Source organism: Saccostrea echinata, unplaced genomic scaffold (assembly GCF_033153115.1).
Source record: "Saccostrea echinata isolate AGI-Se365-2 ecotype Australia unplaced genomic scaffold, CSIRO_AGI_Sech_v1 ptg000059l, whole genome shotgun sequence".
Lineage (NCBI taxonomy): Eukaryota > Metazoa > Mollusca > Bivalvia > Ostreida > Ostreidae > Saccostrea > Saccostrea echinata.
The window spans coordinates 2,135,052-2,142,500 of NW_026889808.1; positions in this window are offsets into that span (position 1 = coordinate 2,135,052).

Below are 7,449 nucleotides of genomic sequence, written 5' to 3' on the forward strand. Positions count from 1 at the left end.
CATGTAATACACGTAAATAGTGATGTTTGACGGTAATCCTGCGCACCACAGATTGACAGGAAAGAAGCCACTACAATTTTAAACAAGAGTGATGCAAAGCATCAAATTGGCCGCAAAAAAAATTAAGAGTCCAACGAAATCACAAGATTTCCGAAGTATTTGAATTTCAAAATGGAACCTGAAGTTAGAAAAAAAAACAAGATAAACGGAAATGGCAGTATATACCACTTTACTCAATGTAAATTACTTAATCGAAATAAAGTTCACTAATTATGATAAATATGTTATGTCATCAAAGAGAAACGTTTTTCATCTACCCACAATAGATATGAAAAGAGATTTCAGATGACAAAAACGATCGAATTAATTGTTGCTAACTAATCGTTTTCTTATCGTATTATCATATTTTTACAAACTCCCAATTTGGGGAGTACCTATTACAAACCCTTTTAATAAAATCATAAAGTAATGATTATCTGGTGAGAAGTGAAAATAAAATTGAAACATAACAACTAAGACTTTCATATAGTTCAAAGCCAGTTTTAACATTTTACTCATAATTTTCAAATATTTAAAATAACATTTCGTTTCTCCATGTGCAATTTCTAACACAACTACAAATAGATAGGCGATAATGAGTACATCATATACATATTGTATATATGAGATTTTAACTCAGTTGGATTTTCAGATCGTTACTCTTTGTAATTAAACAAAAATATACGAAAAACAGCTACAGGCAGTTACTGTAGTAAATGGCAATCATTACAGAACGTCTAAAAAAAATATAGACCACATGTCGAGCGACATATTACCATATCCCCCCCCCCAATAAATTCATGTTCAAATGCCCGATCTATGAAGTTATATTCTATATAGACATCCACATCCTTTCAAAAAACAAATATCATGATAGACAGGCAAAATTAGCAGTTATATCCGTTAATAAAGATAATACATTCAGGATACATGGCCGTAGGAATCGGGGGATGACCATGCCCCCCCCCCCGAATAATTTTGCCGATATTTAGTATACTATATAAAACAAAGCTACTATATGCTTGTACCCCGTCAATAAAAACGTCTGATCCCCCCTTTTTTTGGTTGTCAAGGAATTTCGGTAGACGATAGTGCCCCCAACTGAAAATGTATGGCTGTGCCCCCCCCTCCAAACTGAAATTGCTACCTACGGGCCTGGGATCTATGATACATTTATGCAATGACCGAGTCACGAAAAATCAATCGTTTTTAAATTAACGTTTTATCAAGGAGATTGAAAAAAAAAATGAAAACTGCTATTGAATTTATCTTTTATAATATATATACAAGGACTAATATAATTGGCATTGTCACTTTACTACTTTCTTGTTTAAATGGCAGCAGTAAATGGTCGAACTGTCCCACGTATTTAATGAGTGAGAGTGGGAATCCCGAAACCCCCCTCCTCCCAATAACCCATGTCTTTTTTTTATATTTGTAAAAGTAATAGGCTTTTATTTTGGTTTCTTATTTTATATCAATGCTCTAATCCCCCCTTTATGAATTTACACTACTTCATGTATAAACATGCTTGCTAATCTTGGTTGCCCTCTCTCCCTTGGGCCTGTTACATTTAAGCGGAGTAACTCAAAATAGAAATCTTGAGATAGCAAGTAGCCTCCCTTTGACATTTTTTTCATGTGTTGTCTAGGTCACAGCATGCATGCGATACTGAAATTACTTAAAACGATAAAGAGGTAGTAAGTTATTCGTTTATACAATATAGGGCATTTTTCTTATAGAGGCCTATCACAAAAATTACACGCAATCTGTAAAATCAATCTACAGTTTGTTTATTTGATCTGTCAATTTAACTCGAATTTTCTAGGTTCAATACAACTCTGCTCTTGATTCAGAATTAAGCTTTAACCATCCAACAGCGACATCTTCGCCATCAAATACCAGGGATACTAAACGTAGTGATCTACCACTCAGAGTGCTCGTTATTAACTGTCAATCTGTCAAGTCATCTGGAAAACCCGCCCAGCTATATAACATCATTGAATCGACACAGGCTGACATTGTCATAGGAAACGAATCCTGGCTAAATACGTCAATCAAATCGTCAGAAGTTTTTCCTTCCAACTTTAAAAGTTACAGAAAAGATAGAGATAAAGGAGAAGGAGGCGGCGTGTTTATCTTAATTTCTGATAAATACGATAGTAAACAACCAGAAGAGTTAAAGTGCAATCAAAACTGTGAACTTATTTGGGTAAAACTCAAAATCACAGGTGCTAAAGACCTATATGTGGGTTCTTTTTACAGACCACCGAATAACAATGACCCCGAGTATTTAAATACTCTACAAGCCTACCTCTCAAGAATACCAACCCAGGGATCACATGTATGGATAGGAGGTGATTTCAACTTACCTGGAATAAACTGGCAGACTGAAAGCGTACATCCGAATTCAGCAAATAAAACAATCAGCGACCAATTTCTTACCATCAGCAAAAACTTCTTCCTAGATCAACTAGTTCATGAGCCTACAAGAATATCCGAACACCATTCAAATATCCTGGACTTATTCTTAACCAACAACGAGACTCTAGTGAACCAAGTAAAAGTTATTCCCGGCATCTCAGACCACGAAGCAGTATTCATTGAATCAAGTTTAAGACCAATGAAAAAGAAAGTGACATCACGTAAAGTGTGGAAATATAAGAATGCAAACTATACATCATTTAGAGAAGATTTATCATTATACTATGATGAGTTCCAACAGAAGACTAAAGACAATAACAACATCGAAGAAATCTGGACACTATTTAAAGACAAACTCCAATTGCTTATGAAAGAACATATACCACAGAAGACAATAAAGAACAATAAAGACAATAAAAAATGGATAAATAAAGAAGTGAAATCAGCAATAAGAAAGAGAAATAAGCTATTCGATAGAGCAAGATCTACCCATAAAAAGAAAGATAAAGAGAGGTATAAAGAAGCCAGAGCAGTAGCGCAGAAAACTCAGAGAAAGGCATAGTGGGATTATGTAAACAATCTGATTGAGGTGGGAGATCCCGACAGCGAACAGAACCCGGGGAAACAAAAACGTTTTTGGAATTATATTAAGAGCCTGAGAAAAGACAACAGTGGTATAGCACCCCTTAAAGAAGATGGCAAAATGCACGACGATCCCAAAGATAAAGCGAACATCCTAAATAGACAATATGAATCAGTTTTTACTCATGAGGATACACAGAATATTCCAAAACCATCTGGGAATCCCTTTCCATCAATGTCTGATATACATGTCAATAAAACCGGTGTCCTCAAACTCCTCAGGAAAATTAACCCAAATAAAGCTTGCGGGCAGACTTGATCACAGCCAGAATCTTAAAAGACTTGTATGATAACATCGCTCCATACTTGACAACTATTTTTCAGAAAACACTCGATCTTGGCAATATACCTGCAGACTGGAAAAATGCAAATGTAACTGCGATATTCCAAAAAGTAGACAGATTTAAAGCCAGTAATTACCGCCCTGTATCTCCAACGTGCCTATGCTGTAAACTTCAAGAGCATATTATAACTACGAACATCCTTAATCATCTGGACACTTACAGCATACTCACCGATTGCCAGCATGGTTTCAGAGCACGCAGAAGTTGTGAAACACAGCTACTCACACTTACTCATGAACTAGCATCATCACTAGACAAAGGAGGGCAACAAGACCTGATTATATTAGATTTCTCAAAAGCTTTTGATAAAGTTCCGCACCAAAGGCTACTCACCAAACTAGATTTCTACGGAATTAGGGGAACAACTTACCATTGGATTAAAGCCTTCCTCAATGAAAGATCACAGCATGTTATAGTAGAGGGCGCAACATCGGAGAAGGGCACTGTCCTCGGGCCGTTACTCTTTCTGCTCTTCATTAATGATCTGCCGGATTGTGTTACATCAAGAACGAGGTTATTTGCTGATGATGCAGTTGTATACAGACAAATAAACACAAAGAAAGACACCGAACTCCTTCAAAAAGACTTTATTGAACTAGCAAAATGGGAAGAAATCTGGGGTATGTCATTCCATCCTGATAAATGCAACATCCTTAGAGCCACAAGAGTTAGATTCCCCATCATACACAACTACCATCTTAAAGGACAACTACTAGAAACAGCAGATACAACCAAATACTTAGGCGTTGACATCACAAAAGACTTAAATTGAACTAATCACATCGAGAGGGTAGTGAAGAAAGCCAACAGCATGCTAGGCTTCCTGCGCAGAAACTTGAACATCACGAGCCAAGACACTAAATCAGCAGCCTACTTCACATTAGTAAGGCCAAATCTTGAATACTGTGCTTCGATCTGGAATCCCCACAACAAGAAACAGATAAAGAAAATTGAAATGGTACAATGAAGAGCAGCCAGATTTACCACCAGGCGTTATCGCAATACCAGCAGCGTAACAGATATGTTAGACACTTTAGAATGGGAATCTCTATCATCCAGAAGATGCAAAATTCAGCTTACCATGCTATACAAGATAATCAACAACCTAGTAGACATAACATCTCATTTACAACTAGAGCTACTAGATCAGCACATACCCTGAAGATGAATCAGCATCAGACTAGGACAGACACCATGAAATACAGCTTTTTCCCTAGGACAATTCCAGAATGGAACAGACTACCAACATCCATTGCTGAGGCTCCTGAATTGGTATCCTTCAAGCAGGGGCTCACCACACTCCACTTCTAAACAGCTATCGTCCAGCTTGTAAGTAGACCCCAGCGAAGATGGGAGCTATGCCGATTGGGATCATTAGATCCCAGGGCCGCTACGGTAGTCGGATTGGTCTAATCGGAGGAGTTGAAAACAAGCTGGTACACACACTTTTATCTCTTTTATTCTGTTTTTAATCACTAATTTTTACCGCCAGCGCCGCTCACCGAAACGTAAAGGTCTAAGAAGACCGTGTTTTCGTAACCTATAGATGTAGATGTAGAATACTTCGTAACATAATTTATGTTAAGAGGTCTCGGATCAGTAAAGGTTTTCACTAATAGATATTAATTAATCTTTTGTCTTAAAATGCCACTGGCGATTTCTGAAACGCATGTTGGGCATGGGTTATAATATTATAATACATGTTTAGTTGTTATAGACTCTATTGCGTAACATTAATCATTTGTATGCTGTCGATGCAGACTTCACGACATTAATGTTTTGTAAGGTGGCAAAAAATCATTATAAATACGTCTTGGAAGTTGCATCCGATGTAAATTTTAATATTCTAGGCTATTCCGACGCGGCCACTCAGGAAAAAATAAAGATGTAGCCTACATGTTTCTCGGGTGATCTCCCTTTGATTACATAGTGACCATGGCGACGATCGAGGAGCCGGGAGTTGGAAAACAAATTCAAAGCATAAATAACTAGGCTGTCAGAGGAAAAGAGAATACATTATTTTTTTTTTAAACATTTCAGCATAATGATGAGTTATAAATCAACTTCTTGAAGGAAAAGTCTTGGGTCAGGACTGAGGCACGTAGTACACAAAATGTCGACTTTATTGCATCTACATGCAGCCATGCTTAGCGAAAATTTTTCGTACTTTTTTGTAGGGTAATCCCCGCTATTTTCACAGTGTGAGTCGGTGCTAAGGTATTTGAATCGATTAATTTCGATGTGGCCACACCTCTCGAACAAAATAAAGATATACTGTATTTATTCATATTTTAATCATCTTTTCAATGGTATAAATTTTATTTTGTTCGAAGGGTGTGGCCACAGCAAAAATTTGAACCAAAGACGAAAAAAATGCTTTATTTTGATAAAAACTAGCAAAGTGCACGTGTTTAGACGTTTTCTGTACAAATATGACGTCATCAAATAAAAAAAAATTGGCATAATTTTTTTAAGTTTGATACCGAAGGATAATATGCCTATTGTTAATTTTCTTCTTTCTCTCTGTTTAATTTTCCTGAAAAAATAGGCCGATTTAGCCCCTTCGTGGATTTAGCTCTTTTGAACAAATAATACTTACGGACTGTTCTGGGCTTTATTTCATTAAATCAAATCGGTATGCATAAAAACAATCCTTGACTTTACTTTGTTTTGTATATCTTTGTTCTTTTATACGCTACACAAGACGTATTTGACACCTACCGCATTTCCTCCGTTCGTCAACAATAGGCCTAAAATTTGCCGCAACATCTATCATATGAATCAATTGGAAAATGCCCATGGTTAAAAATATTGAAAGATTCAATCATTTGTAATAAGAAATAGACAGCCGCTATAATGATAAAATATTTATTCTCCCAGGAGACACACAGAAAAAATATCTCCAACAAAACTTTGTTGTTTTTTGTTTTTTTGTTTTTTTTTTTAAACATATGTGATTATTTTAGTTATCAAACCTTTAACTGTTTAGGGATTCTAGACTACGTTAAAAGTTTTAAGAACAGGTGGAAGGGATTGGGGAGCTTACTCCTGTATTTAATTCTACAGATCTAAACCCCCCCCCCCACCTTCCCCATCACCAGTTTGCCTCTGGCTCCTTTGATACCATATACCTTACTTGCATGTAAAAAATGAATTATTAAACAGTGTTTACATCAGGTTTTACTTATTTGGGTATTGTAGCACAAATCACATTGGGGGAGGGGGGGGGGCTTTAGTCTCATTTTTTTTGAGTTATTATCAATCCATGCGCAAACAAGATAATCATAGTAAAACTTTGTAATCAAGAAACATATACTCTTTTAAAGAACAGGTGAACACAATATACATGCTGAAATTTAGATCTTGTTGGTACCCAAAAACACAGACAGGCACGTAGCCAGAATGAAGTGAAATGTACGCAGAGAACGGCTGGGGTCCGCTTTGAGACCCCCAGTTGGTCCAGGGCGAAGCCCTGATGAGGAACCATGGGCGAAGTCCCTGGAAGCTCATGGGTTTTACCAAATATTTCATTCAAAAGCATGCCATTTCGATTTTCTTTAGAAAATACAAGACATAGTACTTAATATTGCTTTTAACATATATTTATTGTACATGTACATGTAGAGGCTGAATATTTTTTAAAAATGATATATTGGTATCATCTACTCTTTTTTAACTTTCAGCAACAAATATAATTAATTTCAATTATTAACAAAAATAATGTTATATTTCAAATCATATTCTAGTGGATCACAGCATTCAACGGTTGATATTTTCTCAAAGATCTTTAAAAAAAATTATCAATGTGTTGTAGAAGAATTACAAATTAATAAATGTTTTATTTGGTTGTGGCAATGATTTAATAAAACATTACAATTTTTTCTTATAAAGACATGGTATTATAAAATTTGAATTTGAATCGAAACAGTATGAGATAAAATAATTTGAAACACAAATATTTGCTGGATGGTATTGATATTTTTTCTCTTCTCACAAATCT